Here is a 16,735-nt window from a genome sequence, read left to right on the forward strand (position 1 = left end):
ATGCTGTTATCAATTGGAAAATATGGCCAAACTGATACATTCTATCCAATATCAGCCTTGTACCAACACTACACAAAAATGACAATTTCTTCCACTCAACTGTCAATATGGGATATTATCTAACATTTTGATTTATTAGCATTCTAACAGAGGGAAAATGTTATCATTGTTATTTGCTTTGCATGTCTTTAAGTGGGAAAAAGTGGGCATATTTTAGAATTTCACTTGGTATTTATTTTTAATTCTCCAACATGTGCCTCATTTGTCCATTTTTTTCTTTTGTATATATTTGTATTTTAAACATTAATTTATGAACTCCTGGGAAATTAAGGAACTCAGACTAATGTCCTTTATACATGTTAATATGTTTTTCATATAAAGATTTACTTTTAAATTTTTTATAATGTGTTCTTGCCAAAGAAGATTTTCAAACTTTTTCCTTTTATTTTACTTAGTCATATTTTAAATATATTCCTTACTGCTTCTTGGCTTTCTGTAGGGGGTTTTCTCAACTCCAAGATTAAAAATAAATTCAACTATTTTATTGTGTGTGTATATATATATATATACACACACACACACATGCATATACATATTTATAAGCTCATACGTGTGTGTGTGTATAAGCTGATCCATATGAAATTCATTCTGTTGTAAAGATTGAATTAGTGATCCAACACTATTCAAAGAGCTTTTAACATGTACCATAATGATTAATTGAATATTTCATCTCTTTTTCACTAATTTGAAGTATTAACTGAATTTATTATTCACAAAATATTGATAAATAGCTTTATTTATGGAGTCATATTTTATTTCTGCTCTACTTACCAAATTCCTCCAGTGAAATATTAATGTATTTACTCTTTGATCTACCCCACAACAAAAATGAGCATTGTTAAATTGCTATACCCATACCACCATTCACAACAACTATACCAAATACATTTAACTAAAAATTTAACTGAAAGATTTGTTTTGCAATATTTTTACACATCCTACTAAGGTGAATAATTGTAGTGCTGTGATTTTAAGTTACCTACATTAATTCCCTGTATGTGTAGTTAGGTTATCAGTTTGACATAGAGTTAGGTGTTTTTCTGTTTTTAAAGTATTTAATCTCCTTTTAACTTTAGTTTACATTTTAAATAATTAATTTTTGAGCATGGGCATCATTAGCAGATGTTGAGTCAGAACTACCTTCTGCTCAATTTTCATCTACGTTCTTAATAAGCATTTCTCTCTCTCTCGCTCGCTCTCTGTTTTTTTTTTTTTTTTTTTTTTTTTTTTTTTTTTTTTTTTTTGCAAAAGCAAACAAATGCATTTAACTATATTTGATTGCTTTGTAGTATTCTGCACCTTGCTGTTTTTCACTCCACACTAGCTGATTACACTGATTAGATCTTTCTATTTTAATTTTATTTTTATTTATTTATGAATTGATTTTTACTGCTGCACAGTACTCCGTTGTGTGTATGTGAACCTAGGGTCTTCTCTGCATGAGTGTCCAGGTGTTTTCCAATATACTGACATTACAAATTCTGCAACAATAAATAGGTACTTGTGGGTGTTTCCCCCCAATATTACAAAATAGATGCTTGGAATTTTACCTATGTGTGAAGTATCTGTGTCAAAAGTCACATGCATATATCTTTGTGCTGGATGGGGCCACATTTTCTTCTGTGAAAGTATTCCACTTAGCATTCCTGTAAGCCTTGCATAGGAATGAGAGAACCTCATTTCCATAGCCATCTCCACAATTCCTCAATTTCTTGTGAAGCTGTAAACATTTTCGCAATCGAGTAGGTAAAAACTTTCATATTAATGTAGTTTTATTTTGCACTTTTCTTATAATGTGTGAAATTATGCTACAGGCTATTTGTATGAAATGTCTGTTCATCTTCTTTACTCATTTGCTACATTTTTTTTCTTGATTCTGAAAAAGAAATATTGACGTTAGGAAGTTTTGCTTTGTTTTGTTTCTGACTTCTACTATCCAGTGCTGCTATTGAGTAGCCTGATGTTTATTTGAATCATGTCACTTTTTGGGTGGTTTGTCCTTTTCTCTGAAAGCTTTACAAATGTGTTAATGTTCTTAAATTTAACTAAAATGTGTTTGCTTTTGTGATTTTTCTTCTCTTCTGTTTGGCATTCTATGAGTCTTTTAAATGGAAACTTAATTTTTCTTAAATTATGGATAATTTATTACCATATTTCTTGAAGTACCTCCTTATCTACATGTATCACATTTTTCTTCAAAATTCTTATTTTCCGGTCGCATTTATTTAAACTGTATTAATATTCTTTATTTTCTTTTGCTGCCTTTGAAAGCGTTCCTTTTTCCAGTTTAACAGTCAATTTCGAAGCAAAATCTATTCTACGATTTTCTCATCTATTTTGTCCTTCACTTCAACAAATAAATTTCCTTTCTAATATTTCTATAAGCCTTCTTGTTCTTGATTATACTGCTCATATCTTCCCTTATTTCTCTAGGTATATTTATTCTGCTATTTTAAATTCTTAGTTCATGTGTTTCAGTAATTTTATGTCAAATGGTACCAATCGTTTTAGTTTGTGTTCTATTTTTTGAGGAGTTCTACTTCTCAGGCAGGGATCTCTTTACAGCCCATGAGCTCCTACTCTCCTAGACACAGCGGCTCTGGTTTCTAAGAAGGTATTATATTTCAGAATATGTGAAGCCAGAACTACCATTTACATTGAGTTAAAAAACGAGGGTATGTGTTATGCCCAGACCGTTTATTCCCCGAAGAAGACCACCAGAGTCCAGAGTCAAAGCTAAGCAGCAAGGATCTTTATTACAGGTTCGAACCTGGAACTCTCCCTCGCTCGTGAAACGAGACGGGCAGGAGAGCTCCCCCACTGAGCTCCGAACAATGTTATATAGTCTAAGAAAAGTGGGCATAGAGTTATTATACAAATCAGATATATGATTGGCTAGTGTTTGAACAAGGCGATTTGGCTAACTATGATTGGTTCCCGCCATTTCTGATATTTTGGTTCAAACTTTGAGGCGGGAGAGCAGGTTTATGGCAGCAAGAGTTTATCTTACTTAAACACGTCTTGTGACCTTGCCTCAGAACTTACAAAATCTCTGGTATGTGCAAAACAAAATCTCTGGTACGTGCAGAAAACCAGGTACTCACAGAACTTACGAAATCTCTGGTATGTGCAAAGATTAGAGAGCAGAACAAGGGTGTAGCGGGTGGGGGGCGGGTACACATCTATCTTTGTGTCCTTTCATATGTTGATGGGGAAGAGTAGGAAGGATTCTCACTGAAGAATTTCCCAGATACTGGAGAAGACAGCTCATCTCTCCCTTCTGCAGCCTCCTCACCAGTGTATTTCCTCTGGTCCCAGGTTTCACCTTAAAAACTCTCAGGAAGAACCACCGTCAGAGGAAGCATAAAGAGATGATGGTCCCTCTGTCCCTCTCTTGTTTTCATCCATTCCTGGCCCCAACATAGATTGTGTACACGTCTGTCTGTGGAACGTGACCTCCATGGCCTGAGCTGTTGCCATCCATTTCCGCAGCACTGAGAAGAGGCGGTGGCAGAACCTGAAAAGCTTTGTCTTGCATTTTCTCACTGCTTCCTCCAGCTCACACTGCCCTGTGTGGCAGCCATGCACCCCACACTCACCCCAATGCAATACAATGCAATACCGCTTTCAAGTTTATGGGAGGTTGTTACGGTTGGAATGCCCCTCCAAAACTCACATTGAAATTTCATCTCCAATGTGGAGGTGTTGATAGGTGCAGGTGGTAAAAGGCTACTGGATTGTGAGGACAGAGTCACTCATGGATCAATGAAGTAATGCGTTCCCATGGGAGGCAAACTGGTGGCTTTATGAGAAGGGAGACCTGAGCTAGCACAGGTTATCCTCAGCCCCCTCCATGTGATGCCCTCGGCTGCCTGGAGATGCCCCAGAGAGACCCTGCCATGAAGAAGACTTCACCAGATGCATTCTCGTGACCCTGGGCTTCACAGACTCCATAACTATAAGAAATACATTATCTTCTTTATAAATTACCCAGTTTCAGGTGTTCTGTTCCAAGCCATAGATAATGGCTAATTTTGCTCATTATTGCAATTCAAGTTTCCTTCTTCCTTTGTCATTTCTTCATGTTGATTTTGAAGTAAAAGAAGAGTAGCTCATGATGGCTTATCTTTTTAAAGAAGTAGAAGCCACTTCTTACATTTTTCTTCTTGACTAATGGTTGTGGATTGTGACTGGCTGGGGCTAGCATCGTGGACAGTAAAAGAATTTACCAAAACAGAAGTTAGCTAAAGAAAGCAAGTATATTAGGAGAAAAGTAAGATGATGTACTGCAAGAGTGCAATGGGTCATACAGCAGAGAAGGGGCTGTCTGAAAGGAGGCAGGGGCTGGAGGGAAGTTTTATAGGGTCGTGCTGGTGGTGCTACATGCAGATAGGGTCATGCTAGGGTTACTTGGCAGAGTGAGGTATTTGAGAACAGGATGTTGTGCAAACAGGTTGTTTGTACTTAGCCATCTAGCAGAACGATTATTCTCCTCCACCCTGGGGCCTCCTCCTCGTTCTTGCTACCTTGTCTTATCAAGACTCCACATTTCTCCTTATCCAACAACAGAACAAAAATGATGAATCTTTGGCACTGGGGCAAAGTTCTCATCCCCAACGACTTCCTTCTGGCCTGGAGCATAGAGTTGACCCTACCTATGGTTGTTGGTCTGTCAGGAGACCCTGTGGGTCATCGTCCTGAATTGTGGAACTTAGGATTTTGGATCTTGCTGGAGGAAGGGACTCAAGGCTGGGTGGGTGGGGGATGTCAAGGTGAAACTGGTATCCAGCTGAATTCAGGGGAAATTCATAAAGGTAGCAGGCGTCATTGAGGAGAGACTGATAACCTATTCACAGCATCATTTGAAGGTTAAACTGCTGAATTCTAGAAGAGACAAATTTGACAAGTAAGTTGAAGATGCACTGGCCAAAATGGGATCATAGGTGGCCCCTGACCTAGTATGTGAAGGGGAGAAGGGCCTCTGATAAAAACAAGGCCCTGGAAAGTGATATCCAAGGTTTATCTTTGATGCTCCCCATGGCTCTGTCTCTAGAGTTATCTTCTCATGCTATATTATCCCTGATGTACCGTATCCAAATAGATGAATTCAAATACCACCAGATACACTAATGACTTTCTCATTTTGATCTTCAGTTCAGACCTCTCGAGTTTCAAAAAATCAATCTGCATAGAAGTTTTATTTAAAAATAACATATTTACGTTAAGATCAGTAGATCATTGCAATTCTTTCCAGCAATAAAGGTGCTCCTCTTCATATGTTTCCATACTCATGAATGGCAGCTTTGATGAACGATTAGCCCATGCCACAAACATCTCTGACTAGCGCCTCTCTTATCTTTCATACAAATCAATTGCTTCACTATCTTATCTATTCAATCACTAAAATGTTCCTCATCATTGTCCCGTTTTCTGTACCTCTATTGGTACAGCCATGTTGAAGTCATAAATCCTTTATATAAAATAGTTGTAAAACAATGGATTCACGTAAGATGAATGCTATGTATTAAAATTAGACTCATTATGTGGAAAGAGAAGAAGAAATTGTGAAAGGGAGGAAAAGAGAAAGGAAAGCGTCACACATTACATTTATCTCTCCATTTCACTTGGTAGGTTGATACCCTTCTCTCAGCATAAGACCAGGACTTGAGTTTTTGTTTTTGGTTTTCAGTGTTAGATCCCAAATGTCTCTCACTATGTAAGTATTTTGTTATTGAACATCTTCCTGAGCTATGAAAAAACGTATTCTATATACAGTATGGACCTTGATAGTAAGCTAGCTACTGCAACTACTGCGAAGCAGAAAAACGAACAAACAGGTAAAAATCTTTCTCAACCAACACAAGAAGACAACTTGTCTATTTTTTTTTTTTTTTTTTTTTTTTTTTTTTTTTTTTTTTTTGAGACGGAGTCTCTGCCGCCCGGGCTGGAGTGCAGTGGCCGGATCTCAGCTCACTGCAAGCTCCGCCTCCCGGGTTCACGCCATTCTCCTGCCTCAGCCTCCCGAGTAGCTGGGACTACAGGCGCCCGCCACCTCGCCCGGCTAGTTTTTTGTATTTTTTTAGTAGAGACGGGGTTTCACCGTGTTAGCCAGGATGGTCTCGATCTCCTGACCTCGTGATCCGCCCATCTCGGCCTCCCAAAGTGCTAGGATTACAGGCTTGAGCCACCGCGCCCGGCCAACTTGTCTATTGTTAACTAATTCTTCAACCGATGTTTATTAGGCATGAGGTGTGTGCCAGGCATCACCATCATAGGCCCTAGGAATGAAGTAGTGAATAACAAAGGTAAAATCCTAACTAGCAGAAGCTTTAATTTTGTAGTTATGGAGAGATGTTATTTTGGCTTCTAAAATCTCATATTTCTAAATAATTTTCATGGGAAATATTGACTATAGGTTTTTTATACCTGAGGTTATAAATTTAGACTCAAATTCTTGTGTGGAAGTGACTCCACTGTAACGTACCAGCTTAGGATCCCCGCTGCCGCAGCCTCTAATTGGCTCCACTCCCTCAATCTAATTAATGCTTCCCATAAATGTAAAAGAGCTATTTTTAACAAATCATATATTGCCTTCCTCATTTTCCCTGGGACTCCTCATTTATTCTGAAAACAAAGTCCAGACATATTACTGCTTGCAGGCTTGCTTAAGTTTCCATCGTATTTTTTGACCATCTACCCCTTTTATACTTTAAGCTCTAGATACACCCATGTGCGCAGGGCCCCCAGCCTCACCTACATCTTTCAGTGTTAGGCAGGATTCACGTTCATCTCCTCATCTGAGCACCTTGCACTGCCAGTCTTCCTGCCAGAATACTACTGTCCCGGCCAGGCGTGGTGGCTCAATGCCCATAATCCCAGCACTTTGGCAGGCTGAGGCGGGTGGATCAATTGAGGTCAGGAGTTCAAGACCAGCCTGGCCAACATGGTGAAACCCCGTCTCTGCTAAACGTACAAAAATTAGCCAAGCATTGTGGTGCACGCCTGTAATCCCAGCTACTCGGGAGACTGAGGCAGAGACCAGAGAAACACTTGAACCTGGGAGGCAGAGGTTACAGCCAGCTGAGATCACGCCACACTGCACTCCAGCCTGCAGCCTGGGTGACAACAGCGAGACTCCTTCTCCCCCTGCCTGCCAAAAAAACCACAGTACTGTCTGGCTTTCCATTCAAATATTTTATTCTTTTATGCTCCCTACCTGTAACCCCACTCCTCCAGGAAGATGTAGAGCCTCTTCCTTCTCTTGTGCTCTCAGACAATTTGGTACACTTCTCCAGTGTAATCTGTAGGGTTTTTAAATGATAGTTTTAGGTGTGTTTTTATGTTTTCTAGGCTATTTGATTTTGATGACAAATAACCTATCTTTTCATATACTTGCATTTCTATCATGAGATTAATTCCTAGAAGATCATATGTTATTTATACATATTATAAAATATGTATGCATTTCATAAATGATTAAACATTGGAATCTAATACATACATTGATACATCCATAGATATTAATATTGAAGAAAAAACACTGTCTCTTTTTTAGTAAGTTAAAGAATGCAAAATCTGCACCTAACCTATGCTTGAATTGATATCTGGTAGTTTCACGTGAATCCATGTGAAGAGACCACCAAACAGGCTTTGTGTGAGCAATAAAGCTTTTTAATCACCTGGGTGCAGGTGGGCTGAGTCCGAAAACAGAGTCAGTGAAGGGAGACAGGGTAGGGCCGTTTTATAAGATTTGGGTAGGTAGCGGAAAATTACAGTCAAAGGGGGTTGTTTTCTGACTGGCAGGGGTGGGGGTCACAAGGTGCTCAGTTGGGGAGCTTTGGAGCCAGGATGAGCCAGGAGAAGGAATTTCACAAGGTAATGTCATCAGTTAAATGGGACCAGCCATTTTCACTTCTTTTGTGGTGGAATGTCATCAGTTAAGGCAGGAACTGGCCATTTTCACTTCTTTTGTGATTCTTCACTTGCTTTGGGCCATCTGGACATATAGGTGCAGGTCACAGGAGATACGATGGCTTAGCTTGGGCTCGAGGCCTGACACCCATAAAAAGATACAAAAATATTTTATTTTTTTAAACTTTAAAGAGAGATAAGAAACAGGATATAAATAAAGAGAAACATACAGGAGATTAAGAAAGGAAGAAAGGGCAAAATACATGTTTAGTCCTGGGCTCCTTTCCTGTCACACAACTCCTAAAATTCTTAGAGTCTCTGAATTGCTGTCTTTTTGTATGCTGATATTGTCGATAGCTTCAGGATGGGGCTAGTCATTGGAAAGACAAAGGCTTGCAACCCCACCCCCTAAACTTCTTGAGAGGGTAGAGGGGCTGAAGGTAAGTTGATCACCAATGGCCAAAGGTTTAATCACTCATGCTACACAATTAAGGTCTCCATAAAAACACCAGTGGCCTGGATTTGGAGACCTTCTGAGTAGCTGGACTTGTCAATTCCTTGGTTATCATTTCTTATCATAAAAATCATAATATCATTGAAACATCTTCACATTTTAGTTCAAATAAAGTTGGCATACAGATAAGTCATTTCTTACTCATTAGAAATAAAATGTCTAATTTTCTAATGCTCATAGCCTGAGAGTGGGAGATCAGAAGACAACTTAACATAAATTTGTTGCATAAAATCTAATACACTCAATTAAGAGTATATATGAAGCCAAATTTAATAAATAGATGGACCATGTCCAAGCAGGTTGCATTTGAGTGCCAAAGTATCAGTTATTATCTCTGTGAGAACAAACACAAAACAATGAAGATTTTAAAACTTTTGTGAAAATGCATTTTTTACATCTGTAGTTTATTTTCACAGAGTTTATTTCAAATCCTCATTCGCTTCAAACAAGTTTATGAAAGACAGGAAAGCTTTTCTGAAATAATGCTTTGATAAACTTTTTCTGTTAATATAGAAGTCTAATAATTTAAATTTTCCTAAGATTCTAAATTTTAACACGTATATATTAGCTTAAATGGAAATGTGAAAGTAAACACTTACTTATAATTGGCTATCTGCACTTCTTTTGTAAGAAACATTAGGGAAATATATTTTGTGTTATTGTAGTTGTTTAGTAGCAGCATGAGGTCAGTGCACTTACAGTTGGTAATTAGATACAAGGTTCCAAACCCTATTACCTGAATATCATATTTTCCACTTTTAATTAAATTATACTTGCAGACACGGCAGGTATAGCTATTCAAATTAAGTTAAATTGTTATCTATATGCAATTTTTTTATTATCTTGGCCATAATCCTTCATAATAAAAATATCTTGATCAGCAGTAGTTTATTTATATGTATCTAGATCTTTAGCTCTGGGTATGGACCTCAAGCATGTTTTTAGCAAAATCCGAGGTAAAACTCAAGAACCAGTACTATCACATATCGATTTACTTTCAATTGAAATATTCTGATACTTTCTATCTAATGTAGAGAAAGAACACTAGCTATTTCAGTTCCTACAGAACTAGAGAGGTAAATTGGTATACATTGGTATTCTCTCACTTAGCAGAGCAAGAAACAGAAGCTTAGACATTTCTATTGCTTACATAACACTCATGTTGAAATTGCATACAGTAATTGTCAGGCCTCTGAGCCCAAGCCAAGCCATCACATCCCCTGTGACTTGCACGTATAATCCCAGATGGCCTGAAGTAACTGAAGTATCACAAAAGAAGTGAAAATGCCCTGCCCCTGCCTTAACTCATGACAACTGAAAGAAGTGAAAATGGCAAGTCTTTGCCTTAAGTGATGACATCACCTTGTGAAATTCCTTTTCCTGGCTCATCCTGGCTCAAAAAGGGCCCCCACTGAGCACCCTGTGACCCCCACTCCTGCCTGCCAGAGAACAACCCCCTTTGACTGTAATTTTCCTTTATCTTCCCAAATCCTATAAAACGGCTCCACCCCTATCTCCCTTCGCTGACTCTCCTTTCGGACTCAGCCCGCCTGCACCCAGGTGATTAAAACGCTTTATTGCTCACACAAAGCCTGTTTGGTGGTCTCTTCACACGGACGCGCATGGCAGTAATTAATACTTAATGGAAAAGTACAGTGTTAGGAAAACCCAGATCACTAGAAAGGATTGGTTTAGTTTAATGAACATAAAACTTTAATAAAAGAGTTTACTTAATTGTTCTTATTAGCCTGTTTCCTCATCACTGAAATAAGGAAAAGAGTCTGTTGACTTCCTGGAGCTGATACCACGTGACTGGGAGTGCCTTATTGCCATGCACCTCTGTTTTCTTCTTTCTCCCCTGTCCCTCGCTCTCCTCTCCCTCTATGTGTATGATCTCTGTTATGTGTGTATGTGTGTACATATATACTAACATTTCATAAATTAATTGCAGTAGGAGTAAAACAGTAGTGATATGGTTTGGCTTTGGGTCCCCAGTCAAATCTCATCTTGAATTGTAATCCCCATAATCCCCACATGTCAAGGGAGAGGCAAGGTGGACATAACTGAATCGTGGGGGTGATTCTCCCCATGCTGTTCCCATGATAGTGAGCGAGTTCTCACTAGAGCTGATGGTTTTATACGGGGCTCTTTCCCCTTTGCTTGGCACTCATTCCCCTGCCGCCCGGTGAGGAGGTGCCTCTGCTATGATTCGGCAGAATGGACTAATACAAATTGTGACCAAACTTTTTCTAGGAGTAAAGAAATAAAAGTGTTTGCAAATCAGTTTATTAAAGAAAGTAATCTATATTTTCTTTAACAAAATGTAATATTTAACAAATTCTATTATTCCATTTCTTCTTATTCACTCCTATTCGTCTTAAATTTCAGAAAATGAATTATTGGCATGCACAGCAGTGTTTAATTTTACTTCTGGGCCTTTGACACACCTAAACTTTTAGCAAAAGTTTATTTTGTTTTTATATCATTGACATTTTAAGTTTATTAATTGTGAAATGGGTTTTGTCATATTACATTCCTTCATATGTTTTTTCTTCAAACAAGAAGTTTTACAAATAAGGCAAAGAATATCACTACGACAAAAAATATTTCTCAGCCAATTTGGAAACCGTGTTTTCTTTCTTGTCATTGTTCTCTTTCAGTAGGAGACGTAAAAGGCATCATATATGAAGAGCCTGTTTTCCTCTCCACTTTACTATTTTCTTTTCTTTTTTTGTTTCTAGATTGAGAAAATTAGCATGTGAAAATATGTGTCAAAATTATAAACTGTTGATTTTCTCACATTTGTCAGATCTGGCCAATAGAATACCAGCTTACACAATTATTATCAGGTGGTGGGAAGCACAGAGTACCCTCATTGAATCTAGTGTATAAAATGAAATTACACACTTCAGTTACAGAAGTTAAGTATTGGATTACACAGGGAAGCTGAAAGGTACAATTTTCCCATTAACCTTAAAGGTTTTAATTCTCAGTCTTAAAGACTTTCGTTGGCAGGGTGAAGTGTCTCACGTCTGAAATCCCAGCACTTTGAGAGGCCGAGGCGAGTGGATCACTTAAGGTCAGGAGCTCGAGATTGGTCTGACCAATATGGTGAAACTCCATCTCTACTAAAAACACGAAAATTAGCTGAGTGTGGCGGTGAGTGTCTGTATTCCCAGCTTCTTGGGAGGCTGAGGCAGGAGAAGCGCTTGAACCCGGGAGGCGGAGGTTGCAGTGAGCCGAGATCGCGCCACTGCACTCCAGCCTGGGTGACAGAGCGAGACTCTGTCTCAAAAAATAAATAAATAAATAAATAAAATTTAAAAAGACTTTTGTCTTTTCTGGTCTTTATTCTTTTCATTTAAACCTTTGTCTATTCTTTTCAATAAACAGGTAATGAATCATGTAGGTTTGAAATTCAGACCCACACGATTCATTACCTGTATGGAGTAGAAATCAAAGAAGTTGAATACATCTACTCTACTTTTCTTTTTTCATTGTATGTTTAATTAAAAGGGCTCGTTGGGTTGGAAGGGGCAAGGGAAGGGGGCATTTTTTTTTTTAAACTTTATTAAACCAAAACTTTATAAATCTTTTTCATTCATTGCTTCCTTTTCCCTAACTCCCACATCACCTGCATGATTTCAAAAGTAGTAACTATTCCTCTGTCTCTCCTGTTTTCCTTTTCATCCTGCAGCAAAAAGACCACTAAAGAAGAAAAGTCATCTCAGAGCTTTCTTCTTAGTAAAAGATGAACATGAAAGAGATCTTTGGGAAAAGACAGACTACTTGATAGCCTCAGAAATAAGATAAAGAGAAGATGGATAAATCTGTCTGTTAATTTTTCTAATTATTTTTAACATTGCCCTATTGGAATAGTACCATGATTTTTTTTTTTTTTTTTTTTTTTTGGCATCACTATATTATTTATTTATTTACTTATTTACGTATTTTTTATTGAGACAGTCTTGCTCTTTCACCAAGGCTGGAGTGTAGTAGCTCGATCGTGGCTCACTGCAAACTCTGCTGCCTGGGTTCAAGCGATTCTCGTGCCTCAGTCTCCTGAGTAGCTGGGATTGCAGTCACACGCCACTATGCCTGGCTAATTTTTTTATTTTTATTTTTTGTATTTTTAGTAGAGGCAGGGTTTTGCCATGCTGACCAGGCTGGTCTCTAGTTTTATTTGTACTTGACAGGCAGTTGAACATTTTTCAGGCTTTGTATCCACCTCATGGGATCCACCAGCCTTGGCCTCCCAAAATGCTGGGATTACAGGTGTGAGCCACCGTACCCAGCCTTTTTTTGTTCATTTATATGTATCTATACCTATGTCTATTGCTGTGGTTATAGCTAGCAAGTGTCTACACCTTTATCTTCTATTTCTCATCTATTCATTTAGGAGAGAGTTCTTCAAGCACTGTAAACTAAGCTGACATATTCAATAGACTATCTGGATGAGCATCTAAAATTATTTTTTTTTAAAGGTACAGGAAAGTTACTGAAACAACTAGGATATGCTGGACTGAAATCAGAAGAAAAAAGAAATGCAGATAAGTAAGCTCATTGTTTTGTCCAAATTCTCTACTTTCCTTATTGCAAAAATTAACTAAAGTTTTGGTTGAGAGCCTAAAAAACTGAACAGAGCTACCTTCCACCCGTCCCCATTAATCCTAGTGCACCACTCTCCAAGGCCTGGAAAACATGCTGCCCAGTGCCTCAGCCACTGCCCCAGAATCCAGAAACCACTCCGAGCAAAAAAGCAGGTCCCCAAAGTAGGCATTGTCCTTCTTTAACTTAGTAATTTTTGACTATTTTGCTAGCTTTTTAATGCAGATGCAGATGACCTTTGTATTTGTCCAGAATTTCTGCATTTTTTTTTTGAGATAGTTTCTTGCTGTCACCCAGGCTGTAGTGTAGTGCTGTGATCATAGTTCACTGTAACCTAAAAATCCTGGGCTCAAGGGATCCTCCAACCTCATCTTGATTAGCTAGGACCTCGGGCGCCATGTCTGACTAATTTTTTAAATTTTTTCTATAGATGGGATCTCAATATATTGCTCTAGCTGGTCTTCAACTGCCAGGCTCAAGCAATCCTCCCACCTTGGCCTCCATTGATCCTCTCACATTGGCCTCCCAAAGCGATGGGATTACAGGCCTGAGCCACCATGCTTTGCCTACTGCTTGTTTTTAATAAGGGATTCAGTCTGGGTTATTTAGTTCAGCTAACAGAGGTTTCAGAAATGGACTTTTCTGTCTCAACTTATTTGCTGAAGTAACTTTTCCAGGATTCACACCGTTAGTGTCTTCCTCATGCTTATTGTGGGTGGTGTTATTAAGAGAACCTAGGGGAGCCACAGCTTCAGGTGCAGACATGGCCAAGTCCAAGAACCACACCACACACAACCAGTCCCGAAAATGGCACAGAAATGGTATCAAGAAACCCTAATCACAAAGATATGAAACTCTTAAGGGGGTGGACCCCAAGTTCCTGAGGAACATGCGCTTTGCCAAGAAGCACAACAAGAAGAGCCTAAAGAAGATGCAGGCCAACAATGCCAAGGCCACGAGTGCACATGCCGAGGCTATCGAGGCCCTCGTAAAGCCCAAGGAGGTTAAGCCCAAGATCCCAAAGGGTGTCAGCCGCAAGCTCGATGGACTTGCCTACATTGCCTACCCAGGAAGCATGCTTGTGCTTGCATTGCCAAGGGGCTCCAGCTGTGCCAGCCAAAGGCCAAGGCCAAGTATCAAACCAAGGCCCAGGCTGCAGCTCCAGCTTCAATTCCAGCTCAGGCTCCCAAAGGTGCCCACACCCCTACAAAGGCTACAGAGTAGATATCTCTGTCTGCCAACATGAGGACAGAAGGACTGATGTGACTCCCCACCCCCACCTCCCCACCCCCACCTCCTGCCATCTGCATGGGGCTGGGGTCCTCCTTGCTATTTGTACAAATAAACCTGAGGCAGGAAAAAAAAAAAAAAGAACCTAAATTCGCAAACCTGATAGGGTGAATTAGGGTGAATTACCCTTGACTCCTTCCACAGGTAAAAGGTCCCTTTGTAGTTCAAAAAAAAAAAAAATACAGATTACATGTTCCTGTCTGGCACTGTTCAGATGAGGAAAATTCTCTTTAAAATGGAAGAAAATAAATTTGTTTCCAAATTCATATGCTTTTAAACTGCACTCATGCTTTCACCAAAAAGCAAAGGCTAATAACTAATTAATAGTTTGTAATAAATTTGAATTTTTAAAAGAAAAAAGTGTACAAAATTGTTTTAGAGAATGAGAAAAAATTTTCCTATTTAGAAATGTACCATTTTTATTTAAAAGGAAACCAAAAGTGGTTTAAAGCAGGTACATTTGTAGCATTCCTCTAACCACAGAACAAAATTAAAATGTCACGATTTCTTATGATGAGATGAAGATCTTGTTGGATTGTAGAACTCTGTAGTATGTATCATTAGCAAACAGTACGTAGATGAATGTATTATTTCAAGCAAGAATTTTAGACTGGAGACATCTTTTTTGAGTAAGAAGGATTGCTTTACAGATTTGTTGTATGTTAGTAAAAACAGACGTATGAGCCTATTTCATGCTATATGTACGTAATTTGTCAGATTGAAATTGGCATTTGTGTTTAAATGTGGTTAAATCACAAACATCAAAATATGGAAAAGATCTTAGAAGTATTGTGTTCTAGATTTTCTCATTATTAAATTACAAGTCAGTTGGCATTTGGGGAGCCCAGTGGATAATTACACTGTGTTTTCCCTGATCATGGATAAGCTGGATTAAAAATACACACATGGGATTCAAGTAAATGGAGATTATTACTCGCTTTTTTTTTTTTTTTTTTTTTTTTTGGAGACAAAATTTCACTTACTGCCCAGGCTGGGGTCCAGTGGTGCAATCTCAGCTCACTGCAACTTTCGCCTCCTGGGTTCAAGCAAGTCTCCTACCTCAGCCTCCTAAGTAGCTGGAATTACAGGCACGTGCCACCATGCCCGGCTAATTTTATATTTTTAGTAGAGATGGGGTTTCACCATATTGGTTGGGCTGGTCTTGAACTCCTGACCTCAGATGATCCTGCCTCAGCCTCCCAAAGCTCTGGGATTACAAGCATGAGCCAACTACACCTGGCCGATTATTACTAATTTTATTATTTGGCAATGAAATTACTGTCCAATTTATTTATTTGTTTATTGTTATTTGTTTGTTTTGTTTGTTTTATGGAACGGAGAGTTTAATAAGTCAGAAAGAAGAATGAAGGCAGAAAGAAGAAGCTCCCCTGTACAGACAGAGGGAGGGGGGCTCCAAAGCCGAAAAAGGAGACCCCTGTCCAATTACTTTATCACAGTGCTTTGAACTTAACATGCATGCCTTCTGGTCACAGGCTGTACTGAAGGTAGTGAACAACTGTAGCCAACCTGCATGGGCCTGCCCACATATACAGCAGAGAGGAGCATGCTGCCGTCGGGCAGAGGATCTTCATAAAGTGATACACCACGGCTTCTTCAAACAAGCCAGTTGCTTGTGCCCAAGTCACCGTCATATATGTGACTGCCTTCAGCACAGGGAGTGATTAAGAGACTGAGGCAAGGGATCAAGACTATTGCACATGAGGAAGTCCCTGTTACTGTTATTACATTTTTATTGTAATTAACACATAATTGTTACATTGAGTAATTATTATAATTATTTTATACTAAAATTGGACATAAGACGACATGAAAATAGGTAGAGAGATTCTCCCAACGGAAAACATTCTATCCATTCTCTCTTCCACTAAATCCTATAACACATAAGGCCACATCCAAGAGCTTTTACCTAGAAAATCTAACTTACATTTTCTCTTCCAAACTGTTATCAATTAGGTCCTTCTTCGAACACTTCGATTTCACCAAAATGCCATTGTGGCTGCTTCATAACCACTAACATCTGTTCCTTCTCACTGTCTGCTTTCACTTGGTTCTCCTTCCTTGTTCCTTGTTTTGTGAGGATTTCATTAACCTACACTCGCTAAGAATATAGATTAAATCCCCCACATCCTATTTCCTCTTAAATGCCCTGAGTGCAATAATAGATATTTAATATTTTGTAAAGTTAGTGTTGAATGAAGAAATGTCTCCTGGATAATTTTCTGGGGCATGTAAGTAATTTTTAAGAGACTAGAGGCTTATCTCTTCGCTGTTATTTCTGAGATTACATAATTTCTGCCCTGGAAGAATAACTATGAAATACCTTTTTCATGA

This window comes from Macaca nemestrina, chromosome 3 (assembly GCF_043159975.1).
Source record: "Macaca nemestrina isolate mMacNem1 chromosome 3, mMacNem.hap1, whole genome shotgun sequence".
In the NCBI taxonomy this organism is placed as follows: domain Eukaryota; kingdom Metazoa; phylum Chordata; class Mammalia; order Primates; family Cercopithecidae; genus Macaca; species Macaca nemestrina.